This window comes from Tamandua tetradactyla, chromosome 4 (genome assembly GCF_023851605.1).
Source record: "Tamandua tetradactyla isolate mTamTet1 chromosome 4, mTamTet1.pri, whole genome shotgun sequence".
NCBI classification, from domain to species: domain Eukaryota; kingdom Metazoa; phylum Chordata; class Mammalia; order Pilosa; family Myrmecophagidae; genus Tamandua; species Tamandua tetradactyla.
In genome coordinates, this window is record NC_135330.1 from 28,778,007 (window position 1) to 28,796,640 (window position 18,634).

Consider the following 18,634-nt stretch of genomic DNA (forward strand, 5'->3'; position numbering starts at 1 on the left):
GTGGTATTTATAAAAGCAAACTGGATTGGATAAATAACTCTTTTCTTCTAACACCTGTAGAACTTTAAACATAAAGAACATTTTTTAGTAGGTCCTAAACTGCTAATTTAAATAACAAGATGTTAAGTTATTCTGATGTGTCCCTACCCCCACAGTTCCAACCAAGCCTAAATCAGAAAATATGTTGACTGATCAAATTTGACTTTAGTCATTTGCTACTTAATATTGAAATCAAGATTTAAATGAAAAATGGTTAGAGAAAAATACCTAATATTAATATCCTGACTTTCCCAGGAAGTGAACTTTTATTGAATCCTATTATTAAATTACCTTATAGTTAAAATTCCTGCTAGCACTGTAAAGCTTCTTAAACTTGGATATTAACTTCAGGGACTTTGTGAATCACCAGAAATTTGAATTTATGAACGTTCAAAACCATGAATGAAAACAATCAAAAAATGAAAGAATATGAAAATTCTTTCATAAGAATTGTTCAAAATTGTTCAAAAACAAAATATGAACATATTTTTTTCTTTGTGAGACAATACATAGCTTTCATTGGATTATTAAAAGCAATTCAGTGACTCAAAAAAAGTTAGCCTTTGTACTAACGTGCCATTCCCAATTTGGTAGGCAAATTGATACTTCAATAGAGCATAGAATTTATGAATAGGATACCTATATATATTTAAGCATATATTAAACATATCCTTTATACTTATTCGTGATCTGATTGCTTACTCTTCTACATATTTTTATTCAGTGCCGTTTATGTTGTGCTACGTTGAATTGATGAAATTACACTTTTGTTTGGAAAATTGTCAATATGAGAAGTTTGATAGGATTTAATTCAATGTTTTATGTCTCCTTGTGGTTCAAATAGGTGCTGTATATGTGGATGATGAAATATTTTAAATTTTGGTCTTTCAAATACAATGTCCTTCATTTAGCTGACGTTGCACTGATAAAATTTAAAAAGATAAATTAGAAGAGTAAATTGTTAGTTCTGTAAGTTAATGTTAAATGCACCTTAATTCTATGGCCATGTAAACCTTACCTTGAGAATTACTCTCCAAAGCTTGAAAAGCAAGTTGTTTTTTATTGTTTTTGTTTTTGAAGTTGAGTTTTATTTAGAATAATGTTAAAAGTACCACATTCGTGATGGACCACGTTAATAGCAAAGTTCATAAGTACATCATCTAAAACATTCTGTTGGTAGATCGTCATAATACATTGTTTTAAAGTATACATTAGCCTATTTCATTTTTATTTCATTAGTAAAATAATTTGAGTAAAATTAAAACTACAAAATCTGACCTTAACGTAAAAGAAGGAAATTAAGGAAAAAGGGTCCTTTATTGAGTGCCTATTGTGTGCCAAAAATTACACAGCAGGACTTCTCAGAGGAAATGAGAGCTAAGGTGAGGCCTAAAAGATTAGCAGTAGTTAAGGAGTACAGGGTGCAGGAAGAAAGACATCCACACAGAGCTATATAGAGGCCCAAAGTAGAGAAAGCATGGAGTTGTCCAACACCTAAACATAGTTAATGACTGGAGAGTAGGGTGTGAGGGGGAAGAAAGAATGAAGGGAGTGGATGAGAAAGACTGGAGAGGTAAGCAGGAGCCAGAGACTTTGTGCAGAACCATGTAAGCCATAGTATGCAATTTGGATTTCATCCATAGGGCAGTGGGAAGCATTGAGTGATTTTAACTAGAAGATAAATCAGGTCTGTGTTTTAGGAAGGTTGGTCTGGCTGTTGTGTGAAGAATGGTTTGAAGAACTAAGGCAGATCACTTAGGGGCTATTGCAATACTACAGGTAAGAAATGATCAGAGTGTTTGCGATGGGGTGGAGAGCTGTGGATACATCAACAGATACAGATGGCTGATCTCGGTGATTATATGTAAGCATTGAGATAGGGGAGGAGAACCAGGTAATGACACTCAGGATTCTCACTTGGCAAGTTGGTGGTAGCCACACTGAGATAGGGAACAAAAAAAAGAACAATGTAGAGGGATGGAAGATGATGAGTTAGTTTTTGACATGTTCAGTTTGTTGTACATATCTGCAAACTTGTATTCAATTAAATAGAAATACCCAATAAGCAGATAAATATTGAAGTGAAAATCTGAACTGAAAGTAAACATTTAAAAGTCATCAGCTGTGAAATCATGGAAGTGGATGAATTCTCCTATAGGAGTAAATAAAATGAGCAAAAAGGATGAAAGATGGATGGACTCAGGGATAGAAGCTGGTGAAACTGAGAAGAAAGAAGGAGACCCAGGAGAGTGTGAAATGCAAACAGTAGGGAAAAGGCATTTGTTTTCAAGAAGGAAGGAATGTGTCAGTGATGCTTGTAAACATGTTAGGTCACTGAGGAGTGGAAAGTGACCATTAACAATATTTAACAACAAAGCCTTCTTTGATGGCCTTAGTGAGAGCAGTTTCAGTGGAATGATGGAGTATAAAAGCCAGTGAAAATGATTCAAGGGATAAATAGAAGATGAGGAAATGGAGGAAGGAAGAAAAGACAACTCTTCTAAGAAGCTTTGTGTGATTGGGGGTGTGGGGATGGGGGTGTGGTTTGAGGTATGGAGGAGACGACCAGTACAAAAGAGAGAGAGATAAGAGGACATGATGTTTATAAGAATTTTTGGAGGTTGTTCGTAAAATTTGAGTTTTTAAATGCTACAAAAAAATAAAATAAAATAAAGTAAACCTCAATGAATCTTTATTTCCTTATGAGACTTACTGTGTGCCCAGGCACTGTGCTAGATCTAGGGGATACAAGATTGAGCAAATGCAAATATGATCCTTGAATTCATGGACGTGGTAGTGTGAAGAAGATTTTAATTAGATGTTAATCACCTAATCATCTTTTAGTAAGTGTATAAATACAAAATGAGGTAAGTGCCCAGAAGGTACATTGTAAGGAAATGTGAGAGCAAATAGTAAAGGAACCTGGTTTTGACTCAATGATTTAAGGAAAGTTTTCTTGAACTGAGATGATAAGGCATTCCATACTAAAGAAAGAGCATGTGAAAAAGCTGAGAGGTGGAGGAGGTGTAGTGTGTTTAAGAAACAAGAAGTAGGCCAAGATGTCTATAGCTGAGTCATGAGAATTGATATTCACAGACTGGACCACTCCATCTTTCAATAGGAAAGAAAGCTCCACAGAAGAGAGGAGCTGAAGATTCAGTAAGAAAAGGGGAATATATTAACAGAGACAGGCCTCTGAGGAGGTAAGGAACTAGTCTGAAAAGGATAGAACGCTCTTTCATTATAACAGGAGGGCATGAGGAAGGAATTGAAAGAGGTAAAGGTGAATGTGCAGTTTGGTGAGAAGGCAGTTGAGGATATCCCATTTGAAACTTTCTGTTAAGCAAGGTTAAGAATGAGGGGGATAGGGTGGGCCACGGTGGCTCAGTGGCAGAGTTCTCACCTGCAATGCTGAAGACCTGGGTTCGATTCCCAGTGCCTGCCCATGCCAAAAAAAAAAAAAGAATGAGGGGGATGTCATAGAGTGAATGGTGTGAAGAACAAGGAAAAGCATTTGTTTGTTTGTTTGTTTTTGCACAGACAGGCACTGGGAATCGAACCCAGGTCTCTGGCATGGCAGGCAAGAATTCTGCCTGCTGAGCCACCATGTCCCACCCAAGGAAAAACTTTTAAACAGACGTTTTAGAGAATGGAAAAACACAAAAAAAATTGCTGATCTATATTGTTGGAGGTTGGCCAGCATGAGGCAAAGGCTGGGAAATGGTGTGCTAAAAAAATGACTCTTGGGGTTGGGGGTGGGGAGGGTGGAGTAGATTTCCTGATTTGTAGCTTTTGCCAATATCCGTGGTGTAAATACTACTTCTACTATGGCCAATATTAAGCTACCAATGCTTTAATAACTGGTTCACAAAAGTTCTGGATATCTAACAGTACCTTTCCTAGGCTGGTTGTTGCTGAACACACTTCAGCACAGGGCTGGGGAGTTGAGTTAGTAGCAGGAGTGGGAAAATGGAGTCTAACTAATAGAGAAGAAAACAGATGTGTGGGGACTGAGAAACCTTACGTAAAAGAAGGGAGGGAGGAGAACAAAGAATTGTTGCACCCCATGAACAGGAGGAATGGTGGAGGAGAAGATTAATGACTTGTAGTGGTTACCCAAGGGAAAAGCATCTTTTCTCAAAAAAAAAAAAAAACAAAAAAACCTTGTGTTTTAAAGACAGTTTAATGACATGAGAAGATAATATTGCCCTGTGCTCAAATTTTTTGCTTTCTGAGCGTAGGTTAATTATTGGAAGCACCAGTTGCTTTTCTTTGCATCCACAGCCAGCACCTGTAATTTGCTTCTCTTAGTCCTAGTATTAGTGCTACCATCACTACCATATTACTCTAATCATATCATCACAGGTTTGAAACGCATTGTAAGAGGAATAAGTAAAAATGGCAGAGGCAATCAGATCAGAGGGAATTTGAGGACCCTACTAGCTTATAGCTGAGTCCTGATCTGGCATCCTCCTCCTCACACACCAAAATAGTCTTCCCATCTTATGCTGGAGAGGTAGTCACCAAAGTTAGTACCAATATCACCATGGTAACAACTTACCTCTGAAAATTCTAAGCTCTTCTTCAGCATTTTTACCTGTATGCTGTGCTGGATAAGTATTCACTCTCCCAGAGTAGATTAATAGAATTTGATCTTGCCTCTCACAAATCATGCTTTTAACAGAAGTTATTGGCAAATTTGTTCATCTAGAAATTTAATATCTCTCCCCAAAACCTCCATATTTATAACCACAGACTTGAGTTTTAACTGTTTGATAAAAAAAAACTTTCAAACTAAAACAAAACTATAAAGAATATTTGTATTACAAGCAATTTACTGGGTGGGCCATGGTGGCTTAGCAGGCAGAATTCTCACCTGCCATGCTGGAGACCCGGGTTAGATTCCCAGTGCCTGCCCATTCCAAAAAAAAAAAAGCAATTTACTTTATCTCTAATACCTTCTAATTTCTGTTTGCTATTTATTGCTGGCTATTAAATGTACTCTCCCAAATAGAAGCTTTCTTTGAATTAGCAGTGGGCCCCATATGAGCTTTTGACATCTCAATGGGTCTAAAATTTATGCCCTGATATGCCCCCTGAAAAGTTTCATTTTTTGATGATATCACATCTTGTGATGTTCCTTTCCTGTACATTAGCAACCATGATTGAGAATATTTGGTTTAAAGTGTCGTAATCCTTTGTCAGGAACATGTTTATGTTATAGAGCACAGAAATGTCATAATTCACTGATAAAGAGGTAGTTTCTATTTCAAAGCATTTCCCTCTTCTGAAGCTTCTAGTAACATTCATAATCTTTAGTATGCCTCAGATTTGCTTTCTTTGTTTTGCCATTCCCAATGAAGAAAACATATAAATGTTGGAAATGCTCCAAAAGAGTTGAAAGCAGGGAAAACAGATCATAGCTACAGGTGCCCAGAATCAGGCACTGTCCACATTTAGAAATAGCTATTCATGGTTAGCTAGAATGCTGTAATACACAAGTCACATGGCCTCTTTAAGATGCTTGCTGTTTTTATTGTTATTATTTATAATGTGAGGAAATCTTGGAACACATACCACATAGTGAAGTGGTAAAACACATATTTCTTAACATAGTTTAGGCTAAAGGAAGCTTTAGTGACTCAATTTGGCACAAGTTCAACACACTTACGGGTGTCATCGAGGCTGTGTTGAAGTCTCTATCCAAGCACTGCGTTGTTCCGCTGCTCTCCCTTACCCTTAGGGAGTACTTCTGCTAACTCTTACTTCTTTATACTGAAAACTTTAAGCTGAACTCTCTCATTAATTTGGTTCCTGAAGAGGCAGTACATTTGTTTCTGGTTCTGCCTTCAGCTTTGTGTCTTTCACGCAATCACTGAGCACAAGCTTCTCTCCAATATCTCCTAAAGCATTGTTCTCTTCTAAACATGAATCTTACTTGACAACCCTCACCTGTACCTCCAGCATCCAATATACATGACAGTTTCCTATTTTTGTCAGTATATCCAAGTTTTCCCATTTTCTTCTAAACTCTCAGGTTGTCTGTAAGTTCCTATTTTTCTTTACAACTCCACTCTTTATATCCATCAGGCCTGTTGGTTGCCAAGGAATTTCCTCTACCACACATATTAGCTTGTTAAAAGTTATAGATAAAAAAAACTTTTTTAATTTTAAAAAATTAATAATAATAAAAAGCAAAAAAAGTTCTAATTTCCCTTATATACCCTGTTCTAACACAATCTTATTGCATTAACTTCCTCATAATTTTGCCTTTATATTGTATATCTCCCCCAAACTACAATTTTCCTGATTATTCCTCTTTCTTAAAATACAGGCAATTATCATGAGCCATTGATCATTCACCATGTATGGAATGTTTGTATATTAAGAATGTTTGTATGTTAAGATTTATCAATAAATAATGTTTTAAATCAATTTTAAAAAAAGACAGTGAGTTGTGCATGTAAATAAGTTGTGTCTTAGCACATTACACAGTGGTAAAAGAAAGATTATATTGCATTATAATAGAATGAGTATTTTAAGCAGCAACATAATTTTAATACTAATGGGAACACAGGGACTTAGTTTATTTTCTAAAATCATTTACATAGAACCTTTTGTATAATAGTTCACCAAATTTTAGGACAGTCACTGTTGAAATGAGATGGTAGACATGTCCCTATGAAGAAAGAAAATGTAAAGATCGTCTGACATTGTAGGATCTTCTTGGAGACTTGAAGATACATGCTTCAGACCCCTGACACTGCTTGTCGGGACTGTTATAGCTGCCTCTTCACAGGTCTCCCTGCTTTTCATTTCTGTTCTCTCTGGTTTCTCCTACATACTGCCTCCGAAGTTTCTGCCTGGAAAACCACCCTCATCTTATCACTTGTTGGCTCAGAGAACACTGTCGGCTCCCTGTTACCTGTAGGATGAATCCCACATGCCTCTGCTTGCCACACATTCCCTCCCTTCACCAATATGTCACGCCCTCCTGGCCTCATCATATCCTTCCTTTCTGACTAGAACACTTTCCCTCTTTGGAATGTCTGGGAGAGGCAGGAGCTGACACCAGGCAAGTCAGGAATATTTTATCAACCAGGTTTGAATTCTGGCTGACTGAGCACCTAGTCTTACTGACAAAGTGATCATGAGAAAGTTATTTGATCTCCCTCAATATGAGTTTCCTCATCATGAAATAAGGTTAATACCCTGTTGTAAGAATTAATTAAGCTAATCACATGTATGTATGAGGCACTGACAGCCATGTGGTGGTGCAAACTCCTATTCACCCTTCAAGATCCAGTCCTAATATAACCCCTTCTGTGAACCTAGGCTGTTAGTCATTCTGACTATGGCAATTCCTTTACCGGAGCACTAGTGTTATGATTAAGAATATGGTTTCCTAAAGCCAAGCTGTTAGAATTCAAATTTCCTTCAGCTCTTCTTCAATCTTCTCTACTTATTAGCAGTGTGAACTTTTGACAGTTTCTTATACTCACTGTACTTCAGTTATCTCCTCTGTAAAAGTGGGAATATCATCTGTGTAATAGGTTTGTCATAAGAATTATGTGGAATAATATAAGCAAGAAACTTAGCACAATGCAGTTCTAGTTAGTGTACAGAATATGCTAGCCATTAGCACTTTTGAGTCAATTTCCCTTAGTGACTTCCTCGAGAGTGTGATTCTGTCTTGTTCCTCTTTGGATGCCTTTTGCCTGAGCCAATCCCTAGCATAGTGCCAGTCTCAAAGAAGTCACTTATTAAATATTAATACAATGAACAACTCCTGTTCATGTAGAATGAAGAATATTAAACTTTAAATCCCCCCCTAAAAAATACTTCTGGAAATAAACAGAAAAATCCTCGTGTATTAAGCTAAGTAATATTCCAGTTTTTTTTCCGTCCAGAAAAATGAAATAGTTGAATTTCTTAGACTTAATTCTACTTTTAAGAAGGTTTCTATCATACTGTGTAGATTATAGGGATGATGAAATACAGATTTGTGAATTTTCCGTTTTTACAAACCTTTAAGACATGAAGAAGGTCAGCTTTCTTCCTTGATGCTATGGTTTAACCAGATACCTTTTCTTATTTCTAACTATTAAATTTTTGCATCATTAGTGAGTAGTTTCAGAATATTAAAAGTTTTTTCAAGCCTCATTTACACAAACTTTTCAGTTGTCTACAGTAACAACAGTTAAAGAATTGAAGCTAAGATGTATATGTTATGGCCTTTAAAAAATTTTTTTCTTTTAGTAACATATATATAACCTAAAATTTCCCCCTTTAACCACATTCAGATTTATAATTCAGTGTATCCATTACATTCACAGTGTTATGCAACCGTTACCATCATTCATTACCATACATTTTCCATCATCATCAACAGGAATTCTGTACCAATTAAGCTTTAATTCCCCCACACACACACTTTTCTAGCTCTCCCCAGCCCCTGGTGTCCTGTATTCAAGTTTCTAACTGTATAGATTTACTTATTCTAATTGTTTCATATCAGTGAGATCGTACAATATTTGTCTTTTTGTATCTAGCATATTTCACTCAACATGATGTGTTCAAGGTTCATCCATATTATTGATTGTATCAGAACCTCATTCATTTTCATGGCTGCATTTTTTTCCCTTGTATGCATATACTACATTTTGCTTATCCATTCATCTGTTGATGGACACTGGGTTGCATCCGTCTTTTGGCAATTATAAATAATGTCACAATGATAATTACTGTGCAAATATATGTTCAAGTCCCTGCTTTCAACTCTTTTGAGTATATACCTACAAGTGGGATTGCCAGGTCATACGGTAATTCTGTATTTAATTTTCTGAGGAAGTGAAAAACTGTTTCCCACAGTGGCTGTACCAGTTTACTGTCCCACCAACAATGAATGAGTGTTCCTATTTCTCCACATCCATTCCAACACTTGTTTGTTGTTTTTAAAATAGTAGCCATTCTAGTGGATGTGAAGTGGTATCTCATTGTGGTGTTGATTTGCATTACCTTGACGGCTAATGACATTGAACATCTTTTCATGTTCTTTTGGCTATTTATATATCTTTTTTGGATAAGTGTCTATTCGAGTCTTTTGACCATTTTTTAATTTTCTTTTTACTGTTAAGTGTAGGATTTCTTTATAGGTTTTGGAAACTAAATCCTTATCAGGTATGTGGTTTTCCAACATTTTTTCCCTTTCTGTGGGTTTCTTTTTATTCCCATGATGAAGACCTCTGGTGCACAAAAGTTAATAATTTATTTATTAATCTATTTTTTTGTTACTCATGCTTGCCCTGGCCTTTTGAAATGGGCTAAATGTTAAATTAATAAGAGTGTATGATCAAAATACTGCTAATATGGATACCAAATGACAAGACTAGTCTGCTCCTTCTTTATATATGAAGTTGTAATCTCTAGCAGAATCTATTTTGTGTTTTGGTAAGCAGTTCCCTTTATGCATTTCATAGTATCAGTTCTATTTTATTCTTCATAAATTAAATTCAAGGAATATTAATACTTATTTGCAAATTTATACTTGCATATTGTATCAATTATCTATTGCTATGCAAAATAGCAATTATTATTTCTCATGATTCTGAGTTAGTTTATTTCTGATCTCCTGTATTCACTCACGTGGTAGCAGTGAGCTACTGAGATGGTTTGGGGCCGGGCCTCTTTTTCTAGGTGCTTTTTCATATAGGATTTCTTTACAGCATAGTGATCTCAGATTTCCAAGAGAGGAATACCCAATGCACTAGTAGTTATCAAGCCTCTTCTTGTATCACATTTGTCAGTATTCCATTGACCAAAGCAAATCACATGTCACATTCACACAGGGAAGTGGATACCAGGAGGCATGATTAACTGGAAGCCATTCTTGTAAAAATCTACCACACACACACATGACAAATTCATGTTTCATTACATAGGAAACCATTAACATAGTTTCTGATAAGAGGGCTGAGAATCTGGTAGGGAAGGGAGACTTTGTTATAATTTAATAACACTGACTTTCATTTACTAATACTTCTTGTTTAATAACATGCTTTTATACAATTGGAATTTTTACCATGTGCTGATATTACATTATCAATTAAAAAGAAAAAAAATTTCAAAAAACAGGTAAATGGGTAAACCTGACATCAATTTAAGTTCCTGATAGCAAAAACAATAATGTTAATAATTGAATTATTAATAAAATTTGGGTAGAGAGATCTTCTAATTACAAAGAAAATCCAGCCTATGATACTGATTTTATCATGCATCAGAAAGTTGGGTTTCAGGAGTGAAGGGAAGGCTCAAATTGTAAAGTTTTCTGCCTATGGCTATTAAGAATTTTGGGGTGATTTGAGAAAAAAAACAATTGAGTTTTTTTTTTTTTTGATTGATTTTTACATCTTTCAGTTGGAATGTTAGTTGTCTAACAGACAATATTGATTCTAAAAAGAATGGGCAGCTTAAACAATAGAGGAAAGAGAAGAATAAATGTGAAGACAACAGCACTCAATACTCTTTTGAGACTAAGTCTCCCTTTCTGAGTTGAGAAAGTAGAAATATCTAGGCTAGGGTGGCAACTGACCTTTCTTTAGAATCACATCTTCTGATTTCAGGAAGAAGGTTAAGGTTGAATATTGTAATTGATTTTTTGAGTTAAATGTCCTACACTTTTCTGAGGATAGGATGAGTCTGCCCTGTGTTAGAGAACAGGACAAACTGATATTCTGTCTCTCTTACTGACCAATTTAAACTAAAGTAGAAGCAAATGAAAGCTTCCCATATGATATCAACCTAACTGTGCAGTGTTTTACTGTGAGCAGATTCTTTCTTTGAACTCAGTGAATCCATTCTTATCTAATTCACCTCAGGGTTTGGCTTTAGTCATTTTATCCCAACAGATAGAACTTCAAACCTTTTCTGTGGTGAGGTATTTAATCTCATCTTAATCTAGATTTTCTGTGGAGGGCCATGGGTATAGTTTTAGGGTGACTAGGAAAGAACTAGTTTTACATCTGGAGAAAAGAGTGTAAACCTTGTTACCTATAAAATAATCGGAGCTATAGTCAGTACAATGTTACAAATTCAAACTCTAATGCTTAATTTTAGACTAATCCCAGACCCTGGGGATGAGGGTTAGGGAGTCGGCACAAAAGAAAGGTATTTGAAGAAAAATGCAGTTGGAAAGAGAAGAAAAGCAAAAGGAAATGGAAAAGATCTAGTTCTTTGTTTTTTTGAAAAATAGAATCCATGAGTTGAGTTGCATTTATCAGGAAAACTGTGTTTTATAGAACTTGCTTTTAATGTCCCAAGGTACTTGCTGCTGCCAAGATGCATACAATTTAATCTTGCCTACTTGGCTAATGTCACCAACTATTCTAGATTAACTGAGCCTGAAAGAAGATCCAAAGATATCCAGCCACATTGTAGAAGGAAATCATAGGCCTCGCCTAGGCTCTCCCCAGCAATTCCTTCTCCCCTGACCACAAACTGATGTCTGCTTACTAGAGACGGGTACCTGTGCAGCCAGTCCTCTCTGCCTCACTCATTCTTATCCCGCCTCTGGGTGATATATCTGCAACCCCAAGTCCTTTCTACTGCTTGTTATCCCTACATACTTTTCCCTTCCAGTTGTATGCAACTTTCCATTTTTGTTTGAAGATACATTGATCGACATTAACTTCGTAATGATAACAACCACAACAACAATTATATCCTTCTTCCTAGATGCCTACCATGTTTGTCATTAAGTGTCACCTTAACAGCATGAAGTAAGTACTGTTATAGACCCCATTTTTAGATAGCAGAAAACTAAGGCACAGAATTAAGTGCCTAACAAAGGCCACTTGGCTAGTAAATGGCAGAGCCAGGAGAGTCTGTTCCTTATTGCCTGTCTTATATTCGCCATTATTTGTATTAATCTTACACTATCCTGTATAGTTTTTGAGGGCAGTCAAAATTTAAGATTTTTAAAATATTCCCAATGTTTATTGGTGACTTACAGAATTAAAACTACTCTAAATCAATATGCTCATACTATTTTCCATCAACTCATTCTTTTATTTAATAGATATTTAGAATTTATTGTGTACCTACTATATCTTTTGGGTTAGGTACTCTTCAGTAATAATCATAACAGACGAGATTCCTGTCTTCCTAGAGCTTACAGGATAATGGAAGGGGCAGATAACGACATACAAGATAAAATATAGTTGTAAGTTGTGATAAATGCTACAGTGGAAAGGAAAGGGTGGTCACAAGAGAAAAGATAGTCTGAAGTCTGTCTGAAGTAAACTCAAGCTTCAGACCCCCTGAGCCCGCCTGTGTCTTTCTTTCTTTCTTCCTTTCTTTTTTTCTAATCATTCCTTAATATCCTTCAAGCTCCATTTCAATAGGAAGCAACATTTGGTGCCCAACGTGGGGCTCGAAGAAGAAGACTCCAAATCAATATTAAGGAACCAAGGAAAAGTCTCATTAGAGGCACATGTGTCCAGCCGATAGAAGAGGACTCGAGTCATATTGGTAAAATGACGGAACTTCAGTTTGGATTCCCTCGAAGAGAATAAAACCCAGACATATCGACCTGGACAAAAAACAACTAAATGGTGGCTGTTTAAGAATATGTTGTTTAGCGGTATTTTAAGGAACGCCGGAGGGTTGACGCTTCTGCAGTGTTTGAGGAGCGGCCAGGGTGGTAGAGTCGGCGGCTACGCCGCGCGGAGTATTTAAATAGTTACTCAAAATTAATGCAACGGGACTTCCTGGAAGATGGCGGCTTAGTAAGACGCGCGGATCTTAGTTTCTTCTCCAGGACACCTACTAGGGGAGTAGAAACGATACAGAAAGCGCCCAAAGCCACAACAGAGATAAAAAAGACAGCGTACCCCATCCTGGAACAGCTGGCTGGCTGAGAGAAGCAGCTCGGGTGAGATCGCCGAGGCGCGCGGGCCTTACCGGGCGGGGTGGCAAGCGGCCGGAGTTACTCCCTTCCCCCTTCCCGGGCCGGCTGGGAGAATTGGAGAGGTGGTCCCCTGAAACCAAGGCGACTGGCGCCCACACCACGCGCAGCCCCCGGACCAACTGAGAGAATTGGATCGGAAACCCCCAGGCCGCGGAGAATGGTGACCCCGTGACTCCCGGGGAACGTGCACTCTCTCGGGCGGGCCGCTGCCGCTGGCGCCCTCCCGCCACGCTTGTTGCCCAGGGCCGACTAGGAAATTCGGATGGGCTCTTTCCCTGGCTGCGGCGACCAGCAACCCTCCCTGCGTTCGGACACCCTCCCTGCTTTCGGACCCCGGGCCTGCTCAAGCCGCTTCGGCTAGCGAACCCCCCAGGACGGCGAGAGTTTTCCAAAGTTTAAGGTCCCACAGCACCTTTTACTGGTGGGACCCGCAGACAAACGTGTGCCACGAGCGCCACCTACTGGGCAGGATAAGAAAAACAGAACCCAGAGATTTCACAGAAAAATATTACAACCTTGCTGGGTCCAACACCAAGAGAAATCTGAATAAATGCCCAGACGCCAGCAGCAGAAGATAACTGTCCACGCTCAAAAGATTGAGAATATGGCTCAGTCAAAGGAACAAACCAATAGCTCAAATGAGACACAAGAGCTGAGACAACTAATGCTGAATATACGAACAGAAATGGAAAACCTCTTCAAAAATGAAATCGATAAATTGAGGGAGGACATGAAGAGGACATGGGCTGAACATAAAGAAGAAATAGAAAAACTGAAAAAACAAATCGCAGAACTTATGGAAGTGAAGGATAAAGTAGCAAACATAGAAAAAATAATGGATAGCTACAATGATAGATTTAAAGAGACAGAAGATAGAATTAGTGATTTGGAGGATGGAACATCTGAATTCCAAAAAGAAACAGAAACTATAGGGAAAAGAATGGAAAAATTTGAACAGGGTATCAGGGAACTCAAGGACAATATGAACCGCACAAATATACGTGTTGTGGGTGTCCCAGAAGGAGAAGAGAAGGGAAAAGGAGGAGAAAAACTAATGGAAGAAATTATCACTGAAAATTTCCCAACTCTTATGAAAGACCTAAAATTACAGATCCAAGAAGTGCAGCGCACCCCAAAGAGATTAGACCCAAATAGGCGTTCTCCAAGACACTTACTAGTTAGAATGTCAGAGGTCAAAGAGAAAGAGAAGATCTTGAAAGCAGCAAGAGAAAAACAATCCATTACATACAAGGGAAACCCAATAAGATTTTGTGTAGATTTCTCAGCAGAAACCATGGAAGCTAGAAGACAGTGGGATGATATATTTAAAATACTAAAAGAGAAAAACTGCCAACCAAGACTCCTATATCCAGCAAAATTATCCTTCAAAAATGAGGGAGAAATTAAAACATTCTCAGACAAAAAGTCACTGAAAGAATTTGTGACCAAGAGACCAGCTCTGCAAGAAATACTAAAGGGAGCACTAGAGTCAGATACAAAAAGACAGAAGAGAGAGATATGGAAAAGAGTGTAGAAAGAAGGAAAATCAGATATGATATATATAATACAAAAGGCAAAATGTTAGAGGAAAATATTATCCAAACAGTAATAACACTAAATGTCAATGGACTGAATTCCCCAATCAAAAGACATAGATTGGCAGAATGGATTAAAAAACAGGATCCTTCTATATGCTGTCTACAGGAAACACATCTTAGACCCAAAGATAAACATAGGTTGAAAGTGAAAGGTTGGGAAAAGATATTTCATGCAAATAACAACCAGAAAAGAGCAGGAGTGGCTATACTAATATCCAACAAATTAGACTTCAAATGTAAAACAGTTAAAAGAGACAAAGAAGGACACTATATACTAATAAAAGGAACAATTAAACAAGAAGACATAACAATCATAAATATTTACGCACCGAATCAGAATGCCCCAAAATACGTGAGGAATATACTGCAAACATTGAAAAGGGAAATAGACTCATATACCATAATAGTTGGAGACTTCAACTCACCACTCTCATCAAGGGACAGAACATCTAGACAGAGGATCAACAAAGAAATAGAGAATCTGAATATTACTATAAATGAACTAGACTTAATAGACATTTATAGGACATTACATCCCACAAGAGCAGGATACACCTTTTTCTCAAGTGCTCATGGATCATTCTCAAAGATAGACCATATGCTGGGTCACAAAGCAAGTCTTAACAAATTTAAAAAGATTGAAATCTTACACAACACTTTCTCGGACCATAAAGGAATGATGTTGGAAATCAATAATAGGCAGAGTGCCAGAAAATTCACAAATACGTGGAGGCTCAACAACACACTCCTAAACAACGACTGGGTCAAAGAAGAAATTGCAAGGGAAATTAGCAAATACCTCGAGGCGAATGAAAATGAAAACACAACATATCAAAACTTATGGGACGCAGCAAAGGCAGTGCTAAGAGGGAAATTTATTGCTCTAAATGCCTATATCAGAAAAGAAGAAAAGGCAAAAATTCAGGAATTAACTATCCATTTGGAAGAACTGGAGAAAGAACAGCAAGCTAACCCCAAAGCAAGCAAAAGGAAAGAAATAACAAAGATTAGAGCACAAATAAATGAAATTGAAAACATGAAAACAATAGAGAAAATCAATAAGGCCAGAAGTTGGTTCTATGAGAAAATCAATAAGATTGATGGGCCCTTAGCAAGATTGACAAAAAGAAGAAGAGAGAGGATGCAAATAAATAAGATCAGAAATGGAAGAGGAGACATAACTACTGACCTCACAGAAATAAAGGAGGTAATAACAGGATACTATGAACAACTTTACGCTAATAAATACAACAATTTAGAGGAAATGGACGGGTTCCTGGAAAGACATGAACAACCAACTTTGACTCAAGAAGACATAGATGACCTCAACAAACCAATCACAAGTAAAGAAATTGAATTAGTCATTCAAAAGCTTCCTAAAAAGAAAAGTCCAGGACCAGATGGCTTCACATGTGAATTCTACCAAACGTTCCAGAAAGAATTAGTACCAATTCTCTTCAAACTCTTCAAAAAAATCGAAGTGGAGGGAAAACTACCTAATTCATTCTATGAAGCCAACATCACCCTCATACCAAAACCAGGCAAAGATATTACAAAAAAAGAAAACTACAGACCAATCTCTCTAATGAATACAGATGCAAAAATCCTCAATAAAATTCTAGCAAATCGTATCCAACAGCACATTAAAAGAATTATACATCATGACCAAGTAGGATTCATCCCAGGTATGCAAGGATGGTTCAACATAAGAAAATCAATTAATGTAATACACCATATCAACAAATCAAAGCAGAAAAATCACATGATCATCTCAATTGATGCAGAGAAGGCATTTGACAAGATTCAACATCCTTTCCTGTTGAAAACACTTCAAAAGATAGGAATACAAGGGAACTTCCTTAAAATGATAGAGGGAATATATGAAAAACCCACAGCTAATATCATCCTCAATGGGGAAAAATTGAAAACTTTCCCCCTAAGATCAGGAACAAGACAAGGATGTCCACTATCACCACTATTATTCAACATTGTGTTGGAGGTTCTAGCCAGAGCAATTAGACAAGAAAAAGAAATACAAGGCATCAAAATTGGAAAGGAAGAAGTAAAACTATCACTGTTTGCAGACGATATGATACTATACGTCGAAAACCCGGAAAAATCCACAACAAAACTACTAGAGCTAATAAATGAGTACAGCAAAGTAGCAGGTTACAAGATCAACATTCAAAAATCTGTAGCATTTCTATACACTAGTAATGAACAAGCTGAGGGGGAAATCAAGCAACGAATCCCATTTACAATTGCAACTGAAAGAATAAAATACCTAGGAATAAATTTAACTAAAGAGACAAAAAACCTATATAAAGAAAACTACAAAAAACTGCTAAAAGAAATCACAGAAGACCTAAATAGATGGAAGGGCATACCGTGTTCATGGATTGGAAGACTAAATATAGTTAAGATGTCAATCCTACCTAAATTGATTTACAGATTCAATGCAATACCAATCAAAATCCCAACAACTTATTTTTCAGAAATAGAAAAACCAATAAGCAAATTTATCTGGAAGGGCAGGGTGCCCCGAATTGCTAAAAACATCTTGAGGAAAAAAAACGAAGCTGGAGGTCTCACGCTGCCTGACTTTAAGGCATATTATGAAGCCACAGTGGTCAAAACAGCATGGTATTGGCATAAAGATAGATATATCGACCAATGGAATCGAATAGAGTGCTCAGATATAGACCCTCTCATCTATGGACATTTGATCTTTGATAAGGCAGTCAAGCCAACTCACCTGGGACAGAGCAGTCTCTTCAATAAATGGTGCCTAGAGAACTGGATATCCATATGCAAAAGAATGAAAGAAGACCCATCTCTCACACCCTATACAAAAGTTAACTCAAAATGGATCAAAGATCTAAACATTAGGTCTAAGACCATAAAACAGTTAGAGGAAAATGTTGGGAGATATCTTATGGATCTTACAACTGGAGGCGGTTTTATGGACCTTAAACCTAAAGCAAGAGCACTGAAGAAGGAAATAAATAAATGGGAACTCCTCAAAATTAAACACTTTTGTGCATCAAAGAACTTCATCAAGAAAGTAGAAAGACAGCCTTCACAATGGGAGACAATATTTGGAAATGATATATCAGATAAAGGTCTAGTATCCAGAATTTATAAAGAGATTGTTCATCTCAACAACAAAAAGACAGCCAACCCAATTACAAAATGGGAAAAAGACTTGAGCAGACACCTCTCAGAAGAGGAAATACGGATGGCCAAGAGGCACATGAAGAGATGCTCAATGTCCCTGGCCATTAGAGAAATGCAAATCAAAACCACAATGAGATATCATCTCACACCCACCAGAATGGCCATTATCAACAAAACAGAAAATGACAAGTGCTGGAGAGGATGCGGAGAAAGAGGCACACTTATCCACTGTTGGTGGGAATGTCAAAGGGTGCAACCACTGTGGAAGGCAGTTTGGCGGTTCCTCAAAAAGCTGAATATAGAACTGCCATACGACCCAGCAATACCATTGCTAGGTATCTACTCAAAGGACTTAAGGGCAAAGACACAAACGGACATTTGCACACCAATGTTTATAGCAGCGTTATTTACAATTGCAAAGAGATGGAAACAGCCAAAATCTCCATCAACAGAAGAGTGGCTAAACAAACTGTGGTATATACATACGATGGAATATTATGCAGCTTTAAGACAAGATAAACTTATGAACCATGTAATAACATGGATGGACCTAGAGAATATTATGCTGAGTGAATCCAGCCAAAAACTAAAGGACAAATACTGTATGGTCCCACTGATGTGAACGGACATTCGAGAATAAACTTGAAATATGTCATTGGTAACAGAGTTCAGCAGGAGTTAGAAACAGGGTAAGACAATGGGTAATTGAAGCTGAAGGGATACAGACTGTGCAACAAGACTAGATACAAAAACTCAAAAATGGACAGCACAATAATACCTAATTGTAAAGTAATCATGTTAAAACACTGAATGAAGCTGCATCTGAGCTATAGGTTTTTGTTTTGTTTTGTTT

At 37.2% G+C, this 18,634-nt stretch overlaps 1 protein-coding gene across 16 annotated transcripts in view; it reads left to right on the forward strand.

Annotated features, from left to right (window-relative positions):
• Positions 1–18,634, forward strand: part of RABGAP1L (RAB GTPase activating protein 1 like) — a 734,005-nt gene that overhangs the window by 587,898 nt on the left and 127,473 nt on the right. The window contains exon 2 of one of the 16 annotated variants that reach the window (XM_077157058.1): positions 11,773–11,816. The exons of the other annotated variants lie outside the window; for them this stretch is intronic. The gene's annotated coding sequence lies outside the window, so the exon portion shown is untranslated. The remainder of the gene's footprint in view (positions 1–11,772; positions 11,817–18,634) is intronic. 16 annotated transcript variants of the gene reach the window in all.